This window comes from Aulonocara sp. 'chitande type north' Nkhata Bay, linkage group LG8 (assembly GCF_057382095.1).
Source record: "Aulonocara sp. 'chitande type north' Nkhata Bay isolate Kocher_YH1m ecotype deep benthic linkage group LG8, A_spYH_male_GT1.1, whole genome shotgun sequence".
NCBI classification, from domain to species: domain Eukaryota; kingdom Metazoa; phylum Chordata; class Actinopteri; order Cichliformes; family Cichlidae; genus Aulonocara; species Aulonocara sp. 'chitande type north' Nkhata Bay.
In genome coordinates this window covers 4,949,273-4,976,637 of record NC_141351.1, presented here as the reverse complement: position 1 = coordinate 4,976,637, position 27,365 = coordinate 4,949,273, and the positions used below count along the sequence as shown (strand labels likewise).

The 27,365-nt window shown below is 40.0% G+C and overlaps 1 protein-coding gene across 1 annotated transcript in view; it reads right to left on the bottom strand.

The window, feature by feature from the left end:
* Positions 1 to 268: 268 nt before the first annotated feature.
* uts2r1 (urotensin 2 receptor 1) overlaps positions 269 to 27,365 on the bottom strand; it is a 69,483-nt gene continuing 42,386 nt past the window's right edge. The window contains exon 4 of the mRNA XM_086302862.1: positions 269 to 7,417. The gene's annotated coding sequence lies outside the window, so the exon portion shown is untranslated. The remainder of the gene's footprint in view (positions 7,418 to 27,365) is intronic.

Genomic DNA, 27,365 nt, shown 5'->3' with positions numbered 1-27,365 from the left:
GTTAAAATCCATTAACTCCTGAATTTGATTTTACAATATATTCTATTAAAAAAATAAAGACGGTAATAGGCAGGTCAAACATATTTTTAATAACAATGTACATAATTTATATCACTCACTGTCATCACTGGAAAGCAGTTAACAGACAACATCTGTTTTACACAGTAAGGCCGCTCCAGGTGTCATTATACCCACAGGAACAATGCGATTAAATATAAATACACCATCTGCTGAACTGCACACAAACCCTTGACTGGCCGTGTTGTGATTCTTTTTTTTTTTTTTTTTTACAACACTCTCTAATTAAGCAGGTGGAGATTCATACAGTTTACTAAAGAATATCCACCCACAATGAAAATCCCATTTATGGCCACATCAGCATGCATAAAAAAGTTTTCCCTTTGAAACATTTGATTCATATTTCCCAAAGCATTAATAACAGGTGTGAGTAAAAGAGAGAACAGGCAGCTAAAAGGTCCAACCTTTGATTTTGGATATATTAGCTGTACAAATACCCTTTGCTTGTGCATTTAAAAAAAAGAAAAGAAAAACTTAGATTAGGATGGCAAATATTTGTAGTCTTGAGCTGGACTGGATTTAAGTCTAGCCTAATGTAACCACAGTTTATATTAAACGGGTTTAAACTTAAAGTGCAGCTAGCTAACTGCAAACTTGTGCTAACCCTTTTTGTTTTGAGTCCTTAGCCTTTGTATTGTGGAAAGGCTTGATCCCATCTTGGCTTATCTTCTTGACATGAAATATATTCACTGTTATAAATGTATTTATGTCAACATAACATGCTGCTGGTACAAAAAGCACAGACTCCATCCAGAAAGTTATAGCAGTGTAGCACCTACAGTGTGCTAATGCAGCACTGGATGTTTGTATGTTATTATTATTTTTTATGGGTTTATTTCTTTCAGATTAAAGATTGCATCCTGACACTTTTCTGACACAGTCTTAAATATCTGAATATCTTATTCATAGTGGGCAGTTATTAAGGAATTGATTCCCCATGGTAGTTTCACTTAAGCATACCTGAGAAGATTTGCTAACATTCTAATTACATAAGGGCTTTTGGTCCCTTATTGACAATTTCCTGTCACATTAATCTACATAATTCAATCCTATGTGAATATTAAAGGGCTGCTACAATTCCAGGTAAACTCATGAGAGCTGGATTAACAATTGAAAAATCAGTGGAGCAGTAGAGGTCCCAATATCCTTTAGTCTGAGTGTGGGAGCATTCCAAACATGCTGGTCACCAATTCCAATTTGTTTGTTCCTGCAAGGCAAATGAACAGTCTTTGAAACTCTGCACCCTTTGCTTGTAATCCTTGAAAAATGTGAAGTATCCTGCCCCAAGCCAATAAAACTCTGATGAAATCATGAAGTTAAATTTTTTCAGTCTTTCGTAAACTCTCAAAAACAAAACCAAATACACACATCGGCATGCGAAGCAGTTCTGTCAACTGATGCTGATTTTTGAAGGTGATGGAGTTTGCTTTCTGACTATTTAGGGCCCACTGACCTCTATGTTTTATAGATGAAACTGTAGATAAGGGATGGGCAATTCAAACGGTATGATTGGTTGATGATTACAGTTCAAATGTTCTTGTCATTAAAAGAACCTCCTGGCCTTGCCATAAATAACAATTGAAGAATAGTAGAATTTCTCCTTCTTTATGTGTGTATAAACAAATTTAAACAGTTATGGTTATGTGGGAATGAGGCTCAGTGCTATTGTACAGACTAAAAATCATAACCTCCCTCTCTTGTATGGGACTTGCTGTTCACTCAAAGAGTATGAAAGAAACCAAACCTTGTCATGGTCTTTGGCTTGCAGGCAGTTCCATCTGCAGCCAGAAAATAGGTTTATTTATGACATGGCAGACTCAGTCTCAAGGCATGAAATCTGGCTTTACTCTTTTTGCATTAAGCCCAGCATAGAAAACCTCCCAAAATCCAACAGGATTTCTTCAGAGGATAGATTTGTTAAAAAATGCAACAGCCCAGCTCGTCTCTTGCTGCACGGGGAATAGAATCAATAGAGATGTAACATGGTGGCTCCAACCAGTAACTCTGTTAGCTCTCTTTCTATCTTTTCCTTTATCTGAATCGAAGCCATACGATGATTAAACTGGCCCAGAATGACAATGCTGGCCTCAGGGGAGTATCGCAGACCTGAAAGAACACACACAAAAGGCGCCTTTCGCTTTTTCAGTGGGATACTGTAGAAACCGATAAGACTGCAAAGAAGCATTAAAAAGGAACGCTGACATGCAAAGGATTCAAACTATACATAAACAAAAAGAAATTTGTATGCAATATTAATAAGGGGAAATTTTGAGAACATACACGATGGCTTTAAAAAATCCTCAAAGCACATGACTGACGATATTTTCAATTCTCCAGCAAAGAAGAAAAGCTACATTGTGTCAGTTCATCCCATATTCTGTTTTGCGTGTCCATTTGATCATACTGAAGAAATAAATATATCAAGCTAAATTTTGTTTTAAGCTGTAATAATTTGAAGAGCTTCTTATGTTAGTTTATTGTGTAGTAAGTAGTACATTTCTTGCGTACTATTTTCAGCTCTGGCTTTCTGACAGAGCAACAGCGGTATGAAAAAGTGCCCCACCCCCTCGTTTTAACATAAATTAGCTGTAGTGTCTCACATTTTTGGAAAGCTGAGTTTAGTTTCACTTAAATATGACCTGCCTGACAAAGTGGAGTAGACCAAAAAATCCTCAAAAGCCAGACATCATGCAACGATTCAAGGAAACTCAGGAACAAATAACAAACAAAGTCATTAAGATCTTTAACTCTGGGAAAGGTTATAAAACCATTTCTAAAGCTGTGGGACTCCAGCAAACCACAGTCAGAGCCATTATTCACAAATGGTGAAAACATGGAACAGTAGTGAACCTTCCCAGGAGCAGCCGGCCAATCAAGAATGGTGTTGTTAATAGTATTGGTCCAGGACGAACATTGCAACTGACCAGTTGTTGTGACGTCATAGCTTTGCCCATATGGAAAAGAAATAGAAAAAACTCATAAAAGACTTGCATAAGATGTGGCCTACTTCATATAGTGAATCATATAAGGCTTATATGATTTACTCATGAAAGTGGCCACTTTCTCATTACTTTCATATACTGTTTTAGTAAGTATCCAAAACATACAAGTTTCATTTATATAATTTTTCAAGGGATCTTATATCTGTTTTCACTCTTGTATGCTTTTCATACAAGTTTTACACAAGACAAATACAAACTTTATAAGATTTATATATATCTTTTCCATATGGGTGGAATGTGGAGAAAAAAGAAATTAAACGTCTTTGTTTATATAAAACAGCAAAAATAGAGAGAATCCCAACAATCAGATGACCCCACCCCTCCATGTGCAAACACTTTGGTGACAGTGGGAAAGAAAAACTCCCTTTTAACAGGAAGAAACCTCCGCCCGAACCAGGCTCAGGGAGGGACGGCCATCTGTCATGACTGCTTAGGGGTGATGGAAGGAAATGTTTTCTTTATTAATTTGTACGTGATATTGTTGGCTTGCAATAGTTTTAACAGCTTGGCTAATGCTAAGTGAATGCTAAGACAAGGTTGTTGGTCAGTGTAGTGTTGATCGTGTACCAACATTATTATGACAGTCTAGGCAAAACAACAACACAGTGCTATCATGCCGTGCTCTAACCATATTGATGTGTTTTTAGCAGTTTGTGAATCAAGCTAAAGCTACACATAGCTATAAAGACATTTGAGACCTATTCATTCTTTGTTTTGGACTCTTCTTCACACTTTTTCTATGCAAGAAAATACAGGATATTGCAAGCCATAGCGCTAATTTAGATTCAATCCCGTTAAAGACAAAGCTAATAGGCTATATTTGTTCATCAGTTCATGGCAATCCAAGAGATGCAGTGGGGGAACAAACCCATGACTCTGAAAGCTTTTTGCAGAGGAAAACACCAGGTATTAATACGGAATTTGGCAGGAGGAAGAACTCTTAGCTCAGGTGTAGCGTGCAATATGAAATATCCAGATCGCTTCAGCAGTACAGATCGTATATCTGATTAATAAAAACTTAAAGGACATTAGATTTAAGCTTTAAATTTAAAGATTACATTAGAAATCTCCTGTTTTATTTTTTTCACATCTTTTTGAGAAGAAATGATTACACATTAACATTTGTTTTTCTTCCCTGGATAAAACGGCAACTGTTCCCTTAACTTGCTGTTAAATTTTGTGCCAAGCTCCAAATAAAGTGGTTGCGTATCATAAGCTACATGTTGCTCTGTGTGAAACACTGAATTTGAAATTTGAAAAACTTCTGTACCGCTAGCTAGACGCTGCATCACAGGGATGAGATGGAAAAAAGGATTTTCACTGAGCGGGCTGAATCATGTCACCGCTTTAATCTCGCCATGGACCACCGGATTGCAGAACATGAAAACTGAATTTGCATGAAAGATTTTTTTTTGTGCCCCCTTTTCCCTGTTAATGCCCTATCGGCCCCCCTGGCTAAACTTTGCTAGATCCGCCCCTGCACAGTTACCAGCCGTCAGCTACGTAGAAAAAGATCCTCGAGTAGAAAGTAATATTAAATACATTCTAACAATAGCTGATCAAGCTTAAACGTGCTGCTGTTGTTCAGCCGCTGGTTTCCTCTTTCTGGTGCAAAGTGGGCCAAAAGCAAACTAGAGACACGGACTCGCGACAGAAAAGCCGATCAGCTGATCATTTAAGCAGTTTCATGATTGAAGTAGCAGCAAGAAGAGGCAGTCGCTTGTTAAGCTTAACGCAGGAATGCTTTACAAACATTCAGAGATGGACTTACACACTTGCTTTACTTCTCTCGGGATAACTTTGTCGGAGATGAAATGCCGGGTTGCTAGCGAAGCTCCACATGCTATCCAGACCACTGACAGGTCCCGCATGCCACAGCCGCTCTATCATGTGATGCATACTGCTCCGACGTGCTAACCTGAGGTGAGTTACGGTGTGTTGCAAGTTTTGTGAGGTGCTTTCGTGATATTTAATGGATTGGATTACATTTTTTATTTTTCTCCGATATCCGATCCAGTAATTTAGGTCAGTATCGGACCGATACCGATACGTAATATCGGATCGGTCCATCTCTAGTTTCTGTAGCTTCTGTGCTCACAGCCAGAGCCATGTGTTTCAGAGAGTGCTGTTTGGGATATCTGACATCAAACTTGGCTCTGTAGAAAAAAAACATGTTTTGAATCCAGGTTAAGACCAGTCTGGAGCTGGATTTTTTGGCTAACAATATCTTTATGACTTAAAAAAGGGGAAAAGAATATAAGATGGATTATTGATTTTTATTTTTGGGCATGGCAGGAAGAGTTGAAATTTCTCCTTTTTCCTGTCGTTTTGAAAAGGCTTCTATTTAAGATGGCTTTACATTTAGAGCGCAAAAAAAATTGCACCTAGCAGCCAATCTACAACAGCCATTCAATTTCCCATCCATTTGTACAGAAATTGGCCGTAATGCAACCAGAGGGTGCAGCAGGGTTGCTCACATAAAAAAGCCTCAACAAGACTGGATGAAGCTAAATGGCTAAAATAGTTATTTACACCTGCTTCTAGACAACAAAAGCACATATTTTATTTTTATTTTCACAAATACACAATCAATAATGTGTCTGCACTGAAATAAAACACTACAAATACCCATTAGTTTTACTTACATGAAAGCTGTTTTTCTAAAAGATGCCAGTATTTTGCTATTTGATGTTATTGGTTGGTAGGAATTCAAGAGAGGAGAAAAGAGGACAAGCATGACTTGAAATTTTGAGTTATTTTGTTGGAATTTTGACTTAACTCTGCAAATCAGGAAGCTGCTTACCCAGAAGCAGATGGCATAGACAAATGCGTACTGAAAATCAGGTAGTGATATCATCAATGTGCTACCGAAATGTAGTAAACATGAACAAGCTACTTTTATGCTAATGCCTGTGAGTCAGCTAATAGCACATTTCATCATTTGTAAAGCCATGCTGAGAGTACTCAGCAGTTTGAACATTTATTTATTTTACTGGGCCATTTTAGCCTTTATTCAATAGTAACAGTGTAAAGAGACAGAAAACTGGGGAGAGAGGGGAAGACATGCAGCAAGGCCCACGGATTAGAATCAAACCAGGGTCTACTGCTCTCCCTGGCCATATAGCATATGGTCACCTGCTCATCCCACTAAGCTAACCCGATGCTTGAACATTTGAACATTTATGACAAGCAGCAGTAGCGCTGGTAACTCAGCCGAATGCTGCTAGCGTAGTTGTAGCATTGCTAGCTTAGCTATAGCACTGGTAGCTAATGCCTTCCATGTTCTGCTTCAGGATAACATCGAAATGATGGTTAATTTTGGTAAGCACCTCATAGTATAACAGTCATGTTGACTACAGCGCTTCCTGATTAGCCGAGTTATTTTCTTAAACATTTTAGCTGATTAACTCAAAACTTTGAGATACATGAGTTATGGATGGCTAAAAAAAACATTTTCAGTGGCGGAAACAAGCTTCCATACAAACCAGAGCAGATGAGCACATCAGTAAAGAAAAGCAGCTCTTTACGGTGGTTGCAGAAAATCACCACACAATGTACATATTTGGATTACACCTCCTTAGGGCTCCATTAATTTTGGAGTATCTCATGATAGCTCTTTATAAAACAGGAAATCAAGAGAGTGGGAGTTTAGAAGTTCATAACAGCATTCATGTTTTAGCATTTACAATTTGTCTTCATTTGTAGTCGGTATCTTTTTCTACCTGCTGTTTTGAAGAACAAAACATTTACAGTGCCCTCCAAGAAGGGGTCGCAAGGACCAGCTAAAGACATTGTGTAATATTTTGCCACTTGACCAACGTAAGTACATTGTTTTTTGTTTTTGTTTTTTATGTGTTATTCAAAATCAAACCCTCGATTCCTGTTTTTCCTCCCACTTGTGCGTCAGCAGCATGTACTGTACACCTCTCTCAGTCACCAGGAAATAACAGCTTGACCTGGGCCAGCATGCAGGCTGACCCAGTGCAAGCACAGAAAGCAAGCATGGGAGAAAACCCGAAAAAATATGACGAGTCTGTGTTTTTGAGACGTTGATCTCTCTCTGTGCAACAGGAAGTTCTGCAAGTGATGAATATGCATGCGAGGGTGGTGAGGAGGGGGTTCTGTTTTGTACATTGTGTCCAACAGCACTGGTTCCTCCAGGTGTTCATTTAACATAATTGTGTCCGCACATGTTAAAAAACAAAATACTCAAGACATCTTCTCTGTCCTCAGTCTCACTTGTGGTCGAATGGAGTGAAGTGGAGTTCGGGCTCTGCTCCCATCTGTGTCTCCAATTGCTTCTTCTTTTTATGTCCCCTCACAGCGCTCAGTCATATCTGTCAGGGACACACAGGACAGAGCATGGCTATAATTACTGTGGTTGTAAATCCTCTAAAAAAAAACTTGTACATGTACACACACAAACACTTCTCCCTACATGTACACACACAAACACTTCTCCCTACTTGCACAGTGTGTCCTCTTTGGAAGCAACATGGAGGTAAAAATAGCAAAGAAGCTGTTATCAGCTCCAGCGTGCGTTTACGAAGGTAGTCACAGCTTTTTTCTCTCTCTTTTTTCAAGTTGCTTAAACAGACATCTTGAGCTCAAAGAAATCATTACAGTGTGATTTAGAGTGCACAGTAAACAGGATTGCCTGGCAGGATCAGGTTAGCAGTAAACGGTGTCTACAGTTTCAGTGCTATCATCCCTGGGGTGTTTGGTTTTTGTTCCAAAAGAAAGTTTATCACCGTGCACTATGTATAATCTCTTTAAATGAACTGCGCCTCTGGAATATGGAGCTGAAGCTACAGCTTTTCACAGACAAAATGTGTCCATCCTTATCATTCCTGCAGAATTGTTTGAAAGTCCATGAGGGTACTACGTTTCCAAGATTTGTTCCTATGGGTTATAATTGGTAGTGGAGAATCAGAATCTTGCCTATAGGCACAAAACAACTTAGTTAGGTTTGCAGTTACAAATACAGGCTCTTCATTGCCATGGTCACAATCGTAAACACCAATAAAGGCGTACAACAGACATTGTCAAGTAACTTGGACTATGGAAATAAACAGCATTATCTTGCATTAACTTCCAATGTTTGACCAACCCATCCATCCACCCCTCCATCCATCCAACAGGGACTATTCGCGCTACAATGTCCCTCAGGCCATCTCCGCACGCATCTTTTTCTCTCGCGTCACAGTGTGGACTGCGAAAACTGAGATTTTCGAAAACGATGACACATTTTAGTCATATATGACTAAAACTAAGACGGCGGGCGGCATTGTACAGCAGTTTTTTTGTTTGCTCCTAATTTTGTCAGCCCTATTACAGATTAATATCAGTTTGGACATGCTCCAGATAGCTCCAGATAAAACTCGGCACTTGACATTTTGCCACGCCGTTTCAAAGAGCCGGAAAGTAAATAAATGGCAGACGAAAATGATGCAGGTTGAATGGTCTTACATTTGATGCATGCGCAGTACAGGGACATTTTCAGTGTGGATGAAACAACTGAAAACGGTCGCGGAGCGTTTTTAGACAAAAACGCTGTTTTCAAATTTATCAGTGTAGACGTAGCCTTACTCACATCACTGCTTCTGCAGCGAGGATGTGAGATACACGAGGGTTTGTGAGATACACGAGCCAAAACCTCCAAATGAGAAATCTTTTTTTCCCCATAGCCACTCCTGAACCAAGTCAACCCAAGCAATCAAAGAGTTGTTACCAGTAGGTAATGAAAGCAGAGATGAGTAGTCATGCTTATAACACTGGAGCCTCCATTTGTACCTGTACTCACGCCAACAGAAGAACTGCTGTGGCCACATTTTCGATGAAGTGATCTATGGGCTGGTTTTCCGCTTTGCTCTTAGCTTTGTGTTAATATTTAAACACCAAAAGAAAGCACTTGTGTGCATGCTGAGTAGGATAGGGATTTGTGCAAGTGTATTGGGAGGAAGCCTAAGGTATGAGAATGCAAAGCAGATCTCACTTCCTGCTCTGCTTTGGGCCAAATTACTTTGGGCACAATGGGGTGTTGCCAGACACAAACATAATTTATGAGTAGAGCCCTCTGCATTACTTCTTCTTCTTCTTCTTCTTTTTTTTTTTTTTACAACAGTATATGACTATTGCTAAGGGAACAACTTTTAAATAGTTAGCTTAACCCCAGCTCCCTTTTAAAAACAAAAATCAATCTTCATAATCTGCTCTGTTGTTATCGTCTTTGCAGCTTTACTTGATGGATTTCAATCTCAGCATTGGAAAGCATAAGGTGTTATAATCATAATAATCATCTTATTCAAAAGTAAGTGCACATTTATCTGAGTTTAATCAAAAAGGTCAGAGAAATTATGCTAGAGTCTTCACAGGCCTTTTGCAGGCAGAAAATTTCCCGAAAGTCTGACCACAAATCAAGGATGCTGCAGAGAATGCACATCTGAATCCAGATGTGGAGCTCATCAGTAGAGGAGGATTGCCAGAAGAACATCATTAAAGGTAGTTACGGAAATGTGATCAGAAAGTGTTTTTTTTAAGCAAAAGACAAAAAAACCCCATTAAATAACCACAAAATGTGTTGCAGACTCTTCAATAGTAATTTTACATTTGTGCTCCTCAGCACGTACTCTCATAGATAAAACAAGTTTGCCACATAAGTCAGTCACTACTGAAGCATCCTTGTTTGGAGACAGATAATGAACACACGTGCAGCTAATGAGTTGTGTGATAAGGAGGTTTATGTAGATTATTCACCCATTTTCATAATCCCTCATTTAACTTGAGGTGTGGGGTGGGGAACCTGGACAGGCACACGAACCTGGAAGCTCTATGCAGAGAGACCCCAGTTTACTCCTGTGAGGCAACAATATTAACTCTTACACTACTGTAGTCAACAAGTCAACATGACTGTTATACTATGAGGTGCTTACCAAAATTTACCATGGACTATAATCACTCATCATTCATGGGACTGATTCTTTTTATTGTTAAGGCCTAAAAATAAACGGTGTGAAAACAAAGTTGACATCAAGCGATGATGAGCTGCTCCTGATGGGGTTTTTTGTCGGTTTTGCTCCTGATGTTTCAAAGAAAGAAAATTAAGAAACTGAGAATCTGGGTCCATCCAATTTTTCATGAGAAGAGAGAGGGGGAATTTCATGGTTTGACCCAGGTCTTGCTGGCAGTGTTGGAAACACATGTGAGGAGGGAGAAATAATTCCAGAGAGCCGATTGACCTGGAGCAGCATCTTGCTGTGTGTCTGAGGTAAAATAATGTTATTTTACCAGTGTTACCTGCAAGTTCTGAGCTCTGACCGCTTGTGCCAAATGCAGTGGTGCAAATACATTCTGCGAGATTACATGGTCGGCGTGAACAGCGGCAGTAAGAATGAGGGGACTCTCATTCTCACTCTCTTTTTAACACATATTTAATAATATTTTTTAAGTCCTGTCTGTGTTAGTTTAGATTTTACATTATATGTGGTACAGTATGACAATGTCTAAGGGAGGACAGGCAGGAAAAAAACTGCACAGATTTTAGGTGTCTGGTGTGTAAAGGCCTTGACTTTACACAGTATGCATTACACAATACTTTACATTATTTTTGTGTTGTTACTTTAACACGGCCTTGAGATGGATTGTCACATATTTACCATTTAACAAAGTAAACTTTAGGCCATGCAATAACATAAATCTTGATCCTAATATGGACACACACAAGACCTTTTCCTGGTGTTTTAGTATTAACACAAAGCTGAGTGCAAAGTTGAAAAGCAGCCCAAAGATCACTTCACAGAGATTGCCAAAGCAATTCCATTGTAGAAACAGGTGCAAACAGGGTACACATGAAACGAGCCTGACTGCTCATCACTGCTTTTGTTACCTGTTTGTCAGGCTCTGACTGCTTGGCCAGGGTCAGCATACACTTCAGCTTCACTGTGTACTGGCTTAGTGCAAAGAGTCCATGTCAGGTTATCAGCAGTTGTTTCAAGGCACACTGCTCTTTCTTGTCCTTTTGTGAAATAAAATTACACCGTGTGTAAAAGGTTGTGGACTCCTCCTGAAGTCAGATACCAAGTAACAAATCTTTGCCACTGTGTGATTAAACTGCAGTGTGATTACTGAAAATGACTCTATATGTGCTGTTAAAGAAAAATGTAATTACTTTATAGAGATTTACTTCCAACATTGTTGATCAAGATATATATGACTTAATTGGTAGATAAAGGATGACATGAAGTGGGAAGACTAAAGCAGAGCACTGCAGAGAATTTTGGGAGGTGAGGGTTGCATTCGTCACTGAACGCCTTGCCAATCTGATTAATTGCTGTATTACTGATTGTTCCAAATTATTGAATAACTTCATTCACTGCTGCTGTACTAATCAATATATTTTATTTGTGATGAAAACATATAGATTGTACATGCCTCAGCCAAGTCCATAGAGCAACAAGCACATAAGCTCTCGCTAATTGGTCTAGACTCTGAAAATAACACGGAGCTGCCATTACTCATCGTGTGTGCTTTGATATAAGCAGCCCTGCTGGCAGTTTGCAAATGGATTAAGACAATTAACAGATGGACTCTCCTTCACCTCACCTTGTTTTTTTAAATTGATCTTGTTTAATTGATCGTGGAGTCATGCACTGTAGTACCAGAGCAACAGCTTAATGGCATTACAACAGACAGCATCAGTTCTCTTAAGCACTTTCTACAGCTAAGTGCAACACTACTAGCGGCTTATTGAACACGCTAAATAATCATCATGTTAGCATCACCGCAAGCTTTATTGTTATAGATTGAACATTCATTCCTTTTTGGCCTCAACCTAAAATGTCTTCTCATAGCTCACATTTACCTAAGTCTGCGTTTTACCACGGTCCTCGTTGTTATTCTAATCATATGGATGTGGGTCAGATGCAAATCCATCCATTCGGCATCCGTTCATCTTTTTACAGATTTATTGCGGTTACACACAAGTAGAAAAGCCCATGCAGTTGGTGTTATATATGCCATTCCTAGTATACTGACACAAAGAATCAATTAAATTTGGTCTTTTCTGGGCTGAATAAAGGCATGCTTAAATGATGGGTGGTCCAGAATAATATTATCTGCTATTTTCAGTGTACTTCTAACTTCATTTAAATTATTAAAGTATAGACAGATTGTTTGCAATGGTCTTTTCACTTGTTCCACAGAGACACTCAATGAAGACAAATTCCAGTGCAATAAAAATGACCTTTCCTGTTCACTACATCTTGATGAACCCAGGCCCTTTGATTAATGAATATTCATCAAAGAGGCTGTGTTTTTCTCAATATCTGCAGACTGTTCCCAAATGTAATCAGTATCTCCCTCGGAAAAAAGAACAAAAGAAATAAAGAAAAAGACCGGGCACTATAATGGAATCTAAGGCGTAATTTGAACAATGCGTTTAGTATCTTTGAGATGGGAAATATTTAATTAGTCCGTTCCCAGTAAGCTCACTGTGAGAGTAAAAATTTACAAATGGTCCTCAGCTATTTTCTTTTAATATTTTACTTTGAAATAGTGATGCATAAATGTCCTTTAACAGCATGTAAAATACTTAAATACCCTAAGAAAATACTGATGGTTAAACAACTCACATTAGGTTTTTAATGCCAGATTGAGGAGGTGGTAACATTTCCCAATTGTGTGTTATGTACTGTGTGTTGAAATTGTTTATAGACCAGTATCCAAGCCTGTTAATGTTCACTGTTCACACACTGATTGCTGTGACCCCTCGAGGTACCCTAATTTCTGCTTCTTCTGGGCTATATTCTCAGCAGCATATTAAACATATCAGGTCCCCATAAGGAGAATCATGTGCTAACAGCTGTCTAAATGACTCAGGTAAAGTTTGTAGCATGCGTGCTTGTTGTTTTTGTCTGCTTCCACTTGTCTTTGCACTAGGACGATGTCGGCGTAAATGTGCAGTCATATTCGTTGTGTTCCCACTAGTGCTGTCAGGTTAATCTCGTTGAAATGACATTAACGCCACAACGCGGCAAATCTCCGTTAATGAGTTACCGTGGATCGCCCCGTGCGTGGGGCTGGACGGCCAACACCTTAACGAGCTAACTGCGCTAACACACTAGCTCCCACCAATTGAGCATTGCGTGGCACATCCGACATACTGTTTTACTTTTGTCCATGACGCACTTACCATCAGGGTCATGCTTCACATGAAGACCAAGATAGTTTCAAACGCCAGATCTGAATGAGGGTGGGGGAGGTTCAGTTTCGGGTAGCGTTGAGGTAGTTGCCATGTTGCAACGAGCTTAGCTTCTGTCTTGCTAGCTTGCGCTGCGCTCAGTGGATCTGCGCTCGACAGTGCAGCCTAAGCAGAGTAGTCGAACGCAGATCCACTGAGTGCTCAACACAGACAGCATCGTCAGAAGAAAAGTTGATAAAATAAATAAAAAAAATTGTATTGTTCGATACATATGCGTACCAAACCGAAAGCACTGTATAGAACGGTTCAATATTGATACGAGTATCGTTGCACCCCTACTGCTTATATCTTATCGCAACGGCCCAGCCACCCCGGTCTTTCATAAACTGGTCATCATTTTCATTTTACATTGTTGTGCAATTTAATTTGCATCAAAAAAATTGTCAAAATATATAATACACGTTTTGCAGCTGTGAGTCATGACTTGGTCTCATTTGTTTTCATCACCCTAGTCTGATTCTCTTTATACCCACTCATTTCCCCACACTTCCTTTACCCTCCAGCACTGTGTTTGTCTTACTGCCTTTATCATTCCAAGGAACTAAACACAAACTAATGTCACTAGTTTCACAGGTGCACAAAAATACTGTATAATTCAAAAATTGTACTAATGGTGCTACTTGTAGGGAGAATTGTCCATTCAGACATTCACAGTCCATCGAGCCAAATTCAAAAACCATCCTGGACCAAAGTGGTGGACAGAGTAAAATGGCCATCTACCTAAGAATGTATATACAACACGTCTATTCAACGTAAATTCATTATATTATTGTCTGAACCTTTGAAACTTAGTGCTGAAGGCAACACAACGCTGAAACCAGTGCGGAGGACACAATCTAAAGGCTGGAAGAGACAAATTAAAGCAATGTGAAGCAACATAAAAGAGAAAGTAATTAAAAACAGACTTAGAATGCAAAGACAAACGGAGAGTGGAGCAAAGACAATGCAGGGACAAAGGAAGACATTTAGAAACCACAGGCGAAGAACCAAATGACGACTAAGTAACGCGATCGTGAACATGACCTGAATGTTCTAAAGCACAAAACGTTGAAGGAAATGAGCAAACTGCATTAGTCTTTGAGCTCTCATTATGCTTTAATATCTTTCTGAATATGCTGGACCCGAGCAGTACTTTTAGCTGCATTGACTTTCAAGTGTAATGCGTTCGCCTCCGAATGTGTCAGTACGTATTCGCGTGAGCGGATGCTTTTTGGATGTGGAAACACATGTCAGTGTTTCCACATCCTGTATACTGGATCCATTTGACTGGAACACTTAGCATCGCCCTGCCCTGTAAAGGTAAGCACTCTGCAAAGTGCAGAACGCACACGTGTGCGCTCACAAACTTGGCACACAATAGGGATATTTAACGACATTCTCCACTCTATTGTGTTGTTTGCAGGTGCTGTGACAATTTCTGGAAGAGAGAATCATCAGTTTCTCATTCAGCCTTTCCTCTGATTCAATTTCATTCTGGGTTTTTTTTTCATAGTACACAGCAATAAGAAGTCACGCAGAGACTCAATGGACTCTTATTTGGATGCTTGGATACTTCAGTACCTGGTTTGCTGAGACTAAATGTCCAACTGATCTGCAGTAAAATATTTTACGGATTTCTGCTTGCATAAATCATGTTTTCCACTTATTTATTTTAATACGCACCAATTAAAATGACATATAAGTGTCTAACAATGTAATAAAAAGAGAGAATACATGTTGGATATACCTAGGGTTAGCGTTAGGAATAGGGTTGGAGACCTTGGAAAATTAAAGGCGATCTATTATAATAATAATAATAATAATGGATTGCATTTATATAGCGCTTTTCGAGAACCTCAAAGCGCTTTACAATTCCACTATTATGATGATTTCCACATCCATGCTTTCATTTTTTGTGCTACTCAAATAGTTTTGCATGATTTGTTGTAAGAACCCATCCCTATGATATCAAACTGTAACTTATGGCAGGCCATCAGTTCAACTACCAAGCTTTCCATCCATCCATCCATCCATCCATCCATCCATCCATCCAAGAGGCCCCTTACTATAGGAGTTTATTCTGCATTAAACACATGTCTTTTCTGCCAATCAGTGGGAGCTGAACATGCACTGATTAGCAGTGTTCTGTGTTTGTGAGGTTAGACAGGTGTATGTGAAGTCACCTTTAGCTCATCAGATGAAGTGGGACTGTGAGTAAAAATTCATTAGGTGGTTCAAGTAAAAGTTCTCAGATCAGTAGGTATTCGCTCCAAATAAAGCCAGCATTCATGCCATCTGAACATATGTCTTCACCTAGCTATTGGTGCTTCCATAATTATCTTTAAAGTGCATGCAGCCCAGTTTGATAGTCAAGCTTAGAGAAGTTTCTGCACCTTAATTTAGCAGATCAGGGGCCAATTGTCTTCACTCTTTCCCTGACAACCACCCCAGTACTCTGTAAATATCCATAAAGATGTGGTTTGATGACCATTTGAATAGTTTCCTGGTTTTGGGTACCTACAAAGACAGAGACCATCCTGACTCATTCCTGATGCAAACCCAGTCATTTTGTTCTATAAGCAAGCCTGAAATATGACAGACACCACTCAGATCAGAGGAGAGCTTCAAGGATGGTCCTTAGTAGGTGTTCAAGGAGCAAAGAGTTAAAACTTGTTACCGTATGTTGCTTCAGTTAAGTTAGAGTAGCCTGATAGGATCCTGTTAAATGACTTTATTATACTAAATATTGCAAACTCAACTCTACTTGCACACTCCAAGTGTTTTATACAGTCTGATCCACCCATTTACACAAGCTCTTGTTTCCTACGTTGAAGTGCTTTCTATCTAAGATTTACACACATTCACCCTCCAATCAGCAATCACCAACACTCTGTCTTTCATGACGTCATGGTTAAGTGTTTTTTTAATGAGGGCACCTTAACTCCATCTATTAGTGACTAACCCTAACCCTGCCTTCATAATACAGTCAACGAACTTTCTGTCCTCAAAGTTCAGATGGTTCTCTCAGGTGACTTTGTAAGCACATTTAGACTCACACAACAAAGATAATAGCAGACACACAGACAAACACTTAAGGAGTGAGAGATATAAAGAGAGAGGGAGAGAGCATCATGGGACCTTGGACATACAAATCCACCTGGCTGAAATATTCAGAAGTGTTAACAAGCCCGAGACGGGATATGTGGGACTTCCCCCTTCTGGTCTACTTATCTTTGCCTCTGCTAAAATTATTTTTATCCCTGGTAGGGACAAGACACACATACCCCTCCCCCCAAAGTCTTTTTTCTTTTTTTTCCCCTTCACAAATCACACTCTGCTGAGGTCTGCACTACGAAGCTCGATTTGGGCCTGAAGGACAGTAACCCCAGGTTTAGCCTTGGTGTGACACAGATCGTTCACTGCTGATCAGTCAGCAAGTATATATGTATATTACCTGCTTATGCATATTGTCCATTGTTGAATACTGCTGTTTTGTATAGTCATATAATGCTAAAATAAACTGAACTTTATAAGCTAGTTATTGACCTTATACATGTTATATTCATAGTTGGTTTGTCCTACAGCTGGATACGGCCCAGGCTGTAAGGCGAGCTGCAAGTTTATATTATATTTATATGGTTTATATTTGAAAAAAGAAAAACAGCTGTACTATGAATGGTCAATCACTGCTTCAGTGGACAATTGTCTGACTCATTGCTGCTGACTAACACAGCCATGAAATATTCATTGTTGGCTTATTATCCGATGTTTTTCCAGCTTCCTGCTTTGGCTGCGAGCACATGCTTTATCTCCTCTTTACTTTGCAGCATGCATGTCCCACTCAGGTCCTAGCGGGCATGAAAGTAAGGAAGATGAATCTTCGCTTTTTGAAAGGATTTTTTCTTTATAGGAGGCACACATTTGGGGACTATTTGACGACAGCGTGCTTATAGGGTATATAAATGAACATTCAAGTGTAGTTTTTCTCCTCAAGATGATGTTTCATTAATGCAAGCTCTACAGTTTGGAGCCGCCTAAGCTTGCTGACTCTTATCTGCATCGCTCTAGCTCACCACTTTGTTCTTCTGCTGTTAGAATAGCACTGGGCAGAAAATAGAAAGTTGAATGACTGCTCATTGGACACCTGTTGACTTGAGATTGCTATGCATCTGGCTTTGCACCCTTGCACTGATCTACCTCCTCCATCACACCCCCTCCCTCCTCCTCCCACTGTCATTTTCTCCACAGTCATGTTCCAGCAAACCTCCCCTGTGTCCTCAGTGGCAGCCAAACCACCTTACAGCCCACTTGGCAGCATCCATCAGGCAAGTTGCACCATCTTTGCCAAAGCCTCATTAAGAGCTCATCAGCCACCATGTGGATCTCAGTGTGCTGAGGAAGTGAGGGCTCACTGATTTCCTCTGCCATTTCCTGTATATCCACATATGTAAATTATTCAGCTAAGTGGGGAAAAGAGCAAACTTCAGCGTGGTTTCTTTCTCCATCTTTAAGGAATTGTGGGACTTTTGTTTGAAGCGCTGAAGGAAGCATTTAGCTACCAGCCCTTCAAACAAAGTTGATTGCAAAGCATATTAGCGGCACAGTGTTATAAATCTCCGTGGAAGGGCTGGGAGAAAATCTTACAGGCTAATTATTGTGGTTATCAGAGTTTCTATTGTTATGTACTTCACATACTCTGGACCATGTTCAATTTGGATGCCAGCTTGTGGAATTTGGACTACAACACTACACTTCTGGACGAGAAATAGATCAAGACGTGTCGAGTGTAAAATCGCGTGTGGGGGTGTGTTTGGGCCTGGGTGGAATTTTAACTGAATGTCCGGGTAGAAGACGGGTTAAAAGTAGAGCTGGTGTTCCAGTTTTGTATTCTGCTTGTTATGGCTTCTTATTCTGACTCCCTCTGCTCTGGCAGGACACACAGACCTAGCTCATAGCACTTGGCTTAACACCCATAGCTCAGTGGCTTGTTCCTATCTTTGCCCTGCAGCACTGCAGGCCTCATCCACACATGCAATCACAACACTGCACACAAACATCTATTAATGGGAGAATGTGTGTTTTTTTTTTTTTCCACAAATACACTTTTGATTTAAGCTTTTATTTGATAATTAACTTTAAACGTTCATCAATTGAATGGTGTTTTGATTTACTCATTACGGTGGTGTGGTAATTAAATTTTCTCACTCATTACATATGCAGATATATTAATATTATTTAAAAAAATTTTTTTTTTAATATTATTAAAATCTTTATTTATGTTTTGCTTGGTGCTTGGAAAAAGCAACGTAGCAATAACGCTGATCATTTTCTAGCAATGCAATGTTTCTTGTTAATTGTTGTTAACGTGTCAATGCACTTTTCTATATACAGCACTATATATGTGCATGTATGTGATGTACGTAATAAAAATTAAATACTACACTAATGAGTGGTGTAGTATTTAATTTTTATTACGTACGTTCGACTGTTTCATTACAGCAGCAGAATACAGATAGAATTTGGTATCTAGACTGCAAGCTTTTTTCTCCATGCAAATATAATGCACACAGAAATTGTGTAAACATTCCCCCTGAGTCCCCAGAGGGTGGATGCTGGAGTGGTGGAGTGGTTTAAAGTGTGGGCTGCAATGCAGGACAGCAGCAGCACTGACTTGTTAAAGAGAGAGAGTTGCAAAATTTGCAGCTTAAATCAACCACCAAATTGGAAAGGCGTAGTTGGAAAGTGGCAGGATGCCATGTAGCTTGAGTTGCTTGCCTGAACTAGCTCAGAAAAAAAGGCAACATAAATGATATTTAAAATAGGAAAAAGACAAAAACAACTATTCTAAAGGCTTTAGGTTTCCTGTGACTGTTTCCACTGCCGATGGATTACATGCTGCATATTGTCCTCTGAGGCCTCTGACAGTCTGAATCCCAAGTTGAAATCAGCCACTAACAACAACAGATAACATACAGTGATTAGGCTTTATGACCCCCCGCCAAATATTTGGTTGGTCATACAAATATTTACATGCATCAATAAACCTTGGCTGCCCATGACCCTGTGGCTGGTTCACCACTGTTCCTTCCTTGGATCACTTTTGATAGATACTCACCACTGCAGACTAGGAACACCTCACAAGAGCTGCAGTTTCGACAATGCTATGTTTCAGTCATCTAGCTATCACAATTTAGCCCTTGTCAAACTCATTCATATCATTTCAATTGCCCATTTCTACTGCTTTCCTTCTAATGCGTCAACTTTGACATAAAAATGTTCATTTGGTCCCTAATATCCCGCCCATGACAGGTCTCATGATCAAGAGATAATCAGTGATATTTACTTCACCTGTCAGTGCTCATAATGTAATAACAGATCGGTGTATAAATGTAGTTTGTGCATGTACTGTATACAAGGACACTTTTATTAAATAATCTCTTCTGTTAAAGAAACTCTGTGACTTTCAGCCTAATTAGTTTATGTTGTTTTTAGTGTCTGGGAATCAAAAATGCAGCGAACCCCTGTTCCCAGCTTTTATGTGAAAACTATTTGTGTCCTAAAGCGTGAAATTAGATCACAGTTGCTCCAGGTTACGACTGACTGATTTTTAAAACAGCATGAATTTTCTTGGCTGCACCGTAAGCAGATAAATGAGTCGTTCCTCTGTTGTATTTCTGACAGAGCAGTTCTTCGCTGAGTGTTTGCTTTATTGTTAAACTACAGGTGCTGCCAAACCCAGCAGATGGGCACACATGCATCCTACTGTCAAGGCCAATGCTATTTTTTAAAGAAAATAAGTGTGATCCACGGCCAGTTTTAACTGTTTCTTCACTTTTCCCGTGTTCTACCAAATTTTTTGAAACACAGCAGGGTTTTTTTTCAAGCTCACATACAAACAGACAGACAGACGAGCTTGGCAGGTTCACCTTGGCAGAGGAACGCACCGGGGATGTCACCGCTGGGTGCCTTCGCTGACAGGTGCAGGTGTGAAGTGTGTATGAAACATTTTACCTAAGCAATAACCCAGAGTGTCTGATACACCACCAGGTGTGGATTCCCATGGAATCACTTATGGACAACAGAACAGCAGGCTGACTAACTTTTAAACACTCTTTTGCCATGAATCGCTGTAAACGAATGCGATTTCTGATATGATTACAATACAAGAGCTATACATGAACGACCACTACAAAATACACCCAAACATGATTTTGTTCTTGTGCACAAACAAATCAGTATTCCAGGAGTCACTATATTAATCCACAGTAGGTTTATCTCAAAGCAAGTTGAGGACATTTTTTCATTTTCATGACAACGTACCTAACTAAGACCCTCCATTAGTTGTTTTATAACTGAGAAAGTCTCTTGAATGGAGAGTAGAAACATCTTCATGAACCTAAAGAAGTCCAGTTGCCTTCTTTTCAAGCACTTCAGACTACAAAAAAGAAACCACACCTGGTCAGTACGGGGCCCTGAAATGACTTTCTAACGGATGTGAAACAAAAAACAAAATCTGAACACAAGAGTTCTGAACACATTTACCACATATACTATATTTCCAAAAGTATTCGTTCATCTGCCTTCACACTGTAAGAACCTTTATTATGGCATAGCACCACTAGGGGTTGTCATCCTATTATTGTAGTAGTTGGAAAGTCTCCTAGTGTGAGTGCAGCGGCAGCCATTACAGCCAAACATGCTGCTGTCCGTGCATCTGTTTAGAGAGACCGTACCATTGACCGTACACATGTATGTACAAACAGAGTAGAGCCGTGGAGACCTGGCTTGTACAGGGAGTGCAGAATTATTAGGCAAATGAGTATTTTGTCCACATCATCCTCTTCATGCATGTTGTCTTACTCCAAGCTGTATAGGCTCGAAACGCCTACTACCAATTAAGCATATTAGGTGATGTGCATCTCTGTAATGAGAAGGGGTGTGGTCTAATGACATCAACACCCTATATCAGGTGTGCATAATTATTAGGCAACGTCCTTTCCTTTGGCAAAATGGGTCAAAAGAAGGACTTGACAGGCTCAAAAAAGTTAAAAATAGTGAGATATCTTGCAGAGGGATGCAGCAGTCTCAAAATTGCAAAGCTTCTGAAGCGTGATCATCGAACAATCAAGCGTTTCATTCAAAATAGTCAACAGGGTCGCAAGAAGCGTGTGGAAAAACCAAGGCGCCAAATAACTGCCCATGAACTGAGAAAAGTCAAGCGTGCAGCTGCCAAGATGCCACTTGCCACCAGTTTGGCCATATTTCAGAGCTGCAACATCACTGGAGTGCCCAAAAGCACAAGGTGTGCAATACTCAGAGACATGGCCAAGGTAAGAAAGGCTGAAAGACGACCACCACTGAACAAGACACACAAGCTGAAACGTCAAGACTGGGCCAAGAAATATCTCAAGACTGATTTTTCTAAGGTTTTATGGACTGATGAAATGAGAGTGAGTCTTGATGGGCCAGATGGATGGGCCCGTGGCTGGATTGGTAAAGGGCAGAGAGCTCCAGTCCGACTCAGACGCCAGCAAGGTGGAGGTGGAGTACTGGTTTGGGCTGGTATCATCAAAGATGAGCTTGTGGGGCCTTTTCAGGTTGAGGATGGAGTCAAGCTCAACTCCCAGTCCTACTGCCAGTTTCTGGAAGACACCTTCTTCAAGCAGTGGTACAGGAAGAAGTCTGCATCCTTCAAGAAAAACATGATTTTCATGCAGGACAATGCTCCATCACACGCGTCCAAGTACTCCACAGCGTGGCTGGCAAGAAAGGGTATAAAAGAAGAAAAACTAATGACATGGCCTCCTTGTTCACCTGATCTGAACCCCATTGAGAACCTGTGGTCCATCATCAAATGTGAGATTTACAAGGAGGGAAAACAGTACACCTCTCTGAACAGTGTCTGGGAGGCTGTGGTTGCTGCTGCACGCAATGTTGATGGTGAACAGATCAAAACACTGACAGAATCCATGGATGGCAGGCTTTTGAGTGTCCTTGCAAAGAAAGGTGGCTATATTGGTCGCTGATTTGTTTTTGTTTTGTTTTTGAATGTCAGAAATGTATATTTGTGAATGTGGAGATGTTATATTGGTTTCACTGGTAAAAATCAATAATTGAAATGGGTATATATTTGTTTTTTGTTAAGTTGCCTAATAATTATGCACAGTAATAGTCACCTGCACACACAGATATCCCCCTAAAATAGCTCAAACTAAAAACAAAGTAAAAACTACTTCCAAAAACATTCAGCTTTGATATTAATGAGTTTTTTGGGTTCATTGAGAACATGGTTGTTGTTCAATAATAAAATTATTCCTCAAAAATACAACTTGCCTAATAATTCTGCACTCCCTGTATGGTCTTGTTCTGTTAATGCCTGTTTTTCTATTTAACTGAATGGCCTCTGAGTGGTCCGGCTAACCTCCACCCCACATGCCTGCTGGACCTGCTAGCTGCCTCGCCAGACCGCCGTTACAACACTCATATGAACTCGACTGACATCCCATTATTAATCTATAGGATTTAATATTATGTTTCCCACATTTGCAGCTATAACAACTTCAATTTTTCTGGGAAGGCTTTCCACGAGGTTTAGGAGTGTTTATGGGAGTTTTTGACTATACTTCCATTTGATGTCAGACACTGATGTTGGATGAAAACTGGTGGAACCAAGGGGCCAAGTCCAACTCCTAAAAAACTACCCCGCACCATAAACCCACCCCACCCACCAAACTCTTGACTTGGCAAAATGCAGTCAGACAAGTACCGTTGTCCTGGCAACCACCAAACCTAGACTATCCAATCGGATTGCCAGAAGGAGAAGGGTAATTCATCACTACAGAGAACACATCGTCGCTAGAGCCCAGTGGCAGCGCGCTTTACACCACTGCATTCAGCTGGGCTTTCTAATGTGCTTGGTCAAGGCTCAGATGCAAATGCTTGGCCATGGAGACCCATTCCATGAAGCTCTCTGAGTACATGAAGTTTGGAGGTCTGTAGCGTCCGACTGTGCAAAAAGTTGGTGACCTCTGTGAACTACAGAATGCACTTCAGCATCCGCTGACCCCGTGTATGATTTTACAAACTCTAACACTTCGCGGCTGAGTTGCTGTCTTTCCCAATTGCTGGAATTCAATGACCGCCTGAGAGCGACCAATTCTTTCACAAATGTTTGCAAATGCAGTCTGCGTGCCTAGGTGCTTGATTTTATACACCTGTGGGCATGGAAGCGATTGGAACACCGGAATTCATGTCCATATAGTGTAAGCTACCAAATTGGCAACAATACTTCTGAAAACCACAGCGACAGAAAAAATGTCCTGACATGTGACATCTCCTTTTTCCTTCAGGCTCATCAGTGGTTATCAGTCTGTCTGCATGCTCACTGCAAGCAACAGAGAAGAGGAGGAGAGGCTGTGCAGCTGCTGTGCAGTGACACAGTGAGTGTGTGTCTATATGCAAGCGTCGCCAGGGAGTTAGTGATTGTAAGAACCCATAATTCATGTTCATATTTTGGAGATATAAATGTCCAGAAAATGAAAAAAGACCCACGACATTCCTTGCAGAGCATTGTTGTTGCTATTTTCTTTTTTTTTAAAAGTCAAGTGCTTCTTTCATGTTTTCTTTCCACACCTGTACACACAGTATATTACATCATTTACGTTGTTTAGTCGTTTGTGTTTCTTTAGGAATGTTACAGAGAGGTTATGTTCTCAAATAGATGCACAGAGATCTTCTCTTGAGACTCTAAGTAAGTAACTAGAGGTGCATTATAATTCACTTGTCGCTCTTTCATGAACAGCTCCTATAAAAGCAGTGAAGATCAGAACAGCCTTTTAATATGTCTACATCTCTCTGGATGCTTTTACGGAGCGTCACACTGTGGCTGAGGTTTTGATGTGTAAGAGAACAAAGAGGAGTAAGGAAAGGTCGGCGGGAAATAAAGGCTTTCTTCAGAAGTAGGAAATAAGGAAAATTATAATGACGCCTGCATCACATGGCAATGGGACAGAGCTGAGCATTGTTTCGCTGCAGGGAAGCATCAAATATAAACCCTCAGTGCCGCAACAAGGGCAATCCTTTGATCTCATCTCATATTTGAATGTCACTTATCAAACTGCTCCACATTAACAGGAAATCTCGGCACACCTAAATAAACTAAGCTCAGCCTTTATTTTGGTGTTTTTATTCACCTATATGCCTTTAAGAAAAACTTCAAATCAAGAAGTACTAAGCTTTTTGCAACCGTTTACAGTGGCGGGTCATAAATGTAGAACCGAGCACTTCTTTCTTTTATTAAAATCCTTGGTTTTATTCACAGCTAAAGAACGATCACGCTGGCTATAGCTTCCAATCAAGGAAAAATAGGAACTTGAAAGAAGACAGAACAAAAGACTCCCGTTTGGAGAACAATATCTCATAGTTAAATTTAGCTAATGGTGGGTACTGGTCAGCTTGCTGGTGTAGCAGCCTAAATCCCAGTGTATTGGTTTGTAAGTTGGTAGCACATTAAGCTTGGTGCTGTTTCACTTTGCCAGAGTTACAATGATTGACACAGTCACAGAAATTTGAAATCCAAATGAATACCATGGAGTATTTATTTATTTACATAAACACAGACATGCATGATGGGGTTTAAATTCATAACAATTCTTTAACGAGATAAAATAGATGAGATTAAACAAATACTGGAAAATAAACAGCATAGGAAATATCACATGACATTGAAGTGGTGCAAAGTGCAGTGTGGTGGATACTCCAGATCACTAAACTGGTTTATTGTGGTGCTGAATTAGTGTGTGCTGTTGCCTGCCTAGTAAGTGGTGCAGAGGTTGCTCAGGATTATCCATGATGGATGACCGTTTGTTTAGTGATCTCCTCTCCATTACTGCTTCAAAAGTGCCAAGTTTTGAGCCAATCACAGCCTCACTCTGTGTGGTCACCAGCAGACCAAAGCAAAGTACAATGTGCACGCCACAACTGAGTGATAGAAACTCTCCAACATTTTCTAAGATCTCAGATTTCTTAGTAAACAGAGCTGGCTGTACACAGCCCCCTGTGTCGGTCGTCCGGTTCAGCCTGTTGTTGATCTGGATCCCCTGGTACTCCACGACATTAACATCCTTTCCAAGGATAAGACGCATCATATATCATGTGTCCTTTTTCATGCGAGGTCAATCACCATCTCTGCAGTAATTTGATTTTTCTTTTAATTTCTATTAGGTTACTATCATCAAATCGGGGGGTCCAATGTTGATTCATCCTTTGGCCCTCTGATTAATGCAGCACAATATCATTTAATACACATTTCCTACTGCTGCAGCTTCATTTGAAAAAACTGAAGTTGTGTAACAGAAATAGACTTATAGTATCTAGTGGTATATAGAAAATGTAGACCAAGATTCTGAATAACCGAACGCCCTTCAACTTCTGTGGTTGCAAAAAGAAACTTGATCATGATTTTCTATTTAGTTTATGGTCCGTACTTCTAGTTTCAATACTTGTGTCCACAGCATGCCACATTATTTTGATGCAAATGTAGCATTTTGAAAATAAAATAAAAGTTTTGACATGTTCCAAAAGGATTAGATCCATTATATTAATAATAATAAGATCTAGCAAAAATATGTGGAGTCAAATTTTAGCAAATACAGGTGTAATATAACAGCTTAAAGGCCTTTTTGACTGGGAAAAGGGTGATAATCCTTTGTGGTTTTATCACTAATCCCGTTTCCCCATGCATGTAGTCATGGGATCAATCTGAAAATAATTTTGAAAGCTGCTTTTGTAGTCTACATGTGATTTGCACTGCAGTCTTTGGGAATCTGTTTTCATGTGGGCAGAGCTGGATCATATTCAGCATCATGAATATGAAATAGAGATGAATGACAAAAGGTATTTGATTCATTTTGAGGGTTTTATTTTGTATAAGATCTTTAAAAAGTAATGCCTGCTCAGCCTACGAGCACATCTTAAAGTGTAGAGCTGGTCCAAATCTGACAGATTACGCTTTCCCTTTAAAGTCCTGGGAGGAATATCACAGTGAAATGCTTTACTTTGCATTTTACTTTTTAAGAGCAAAGTGTCTAAAAAATTGCACCTGGTCAAAAGGGACTAGCCGATGGTAAAGAACACCCAGACAACCACAGGGCTTTACTCCCCCTTTTTGTTTCCATTAGCCACTCTTTCCCTCTTCCTTCACAAGATCCCACGTTAGGTCTTTTATCCCTTCTCCCCCTTCGATCTCCCATGCACTCTTTCTCGTGTGTGCTCATTTCGCAGCTCTCACTTGGCTATTTGTGTCAAGGTGGGTGAATATAGAACAGATATCTTTATATTTCCAAGTGTCACATTTCACAGGATGGATAAGACTTGTGAGCAGAGATCTTCAAACCCGTTGATCCACTTTGAACAATGCCGGCTCAATTCCCAGGAATCATTTTTTGATAAAACAGCCAACCGACTTTCAAGCGGTCCCTTATTTATTTTTTTCTGCAGGTGGTTTGATTGTGTTGACCCCACGACTGCTTTACTGTGATCCCAGGCTCCTTTGGGTCTTTTAATAGTCTGGACTCTGCCAGGGTGACAAAACCAGTTGCTTGAAAGCAGAAGGCCTGGATGCAGCTGATAAACGCAAAGCAGTGGAGGAATAGAGTCGTGCTGTGGCGCTAGCAAAACTGACTGGAGAAGTTCCGTTCATTCATGGTATTTTAACAATAGCACAATACTGTGGCAGGTTTTATTTTAAGTTATACTTTACCTGCTATCATTTGATCCCAATTTAGTATCTCACTTTGTGAATTTAACAGCTATTCATTTCAATTGCCTTAATGCTGTAGAGCAATTTTAAAAGCGCTCACTTCATGAAGAGCCCTTCGTGAGCCAGGAGGCATCTTTAAACAGCGTAGGCGTGCATTGTTCAGTGAAATGAATTTCTGCTTGAATGAAGTGCTTCCATTAAGCTCCTACACCACTACAACACAAACTGCACACTATCCATGTGCTTTTGTGACATATGGACAATTCAGCTTTTTAGATGCTTGTCAGAT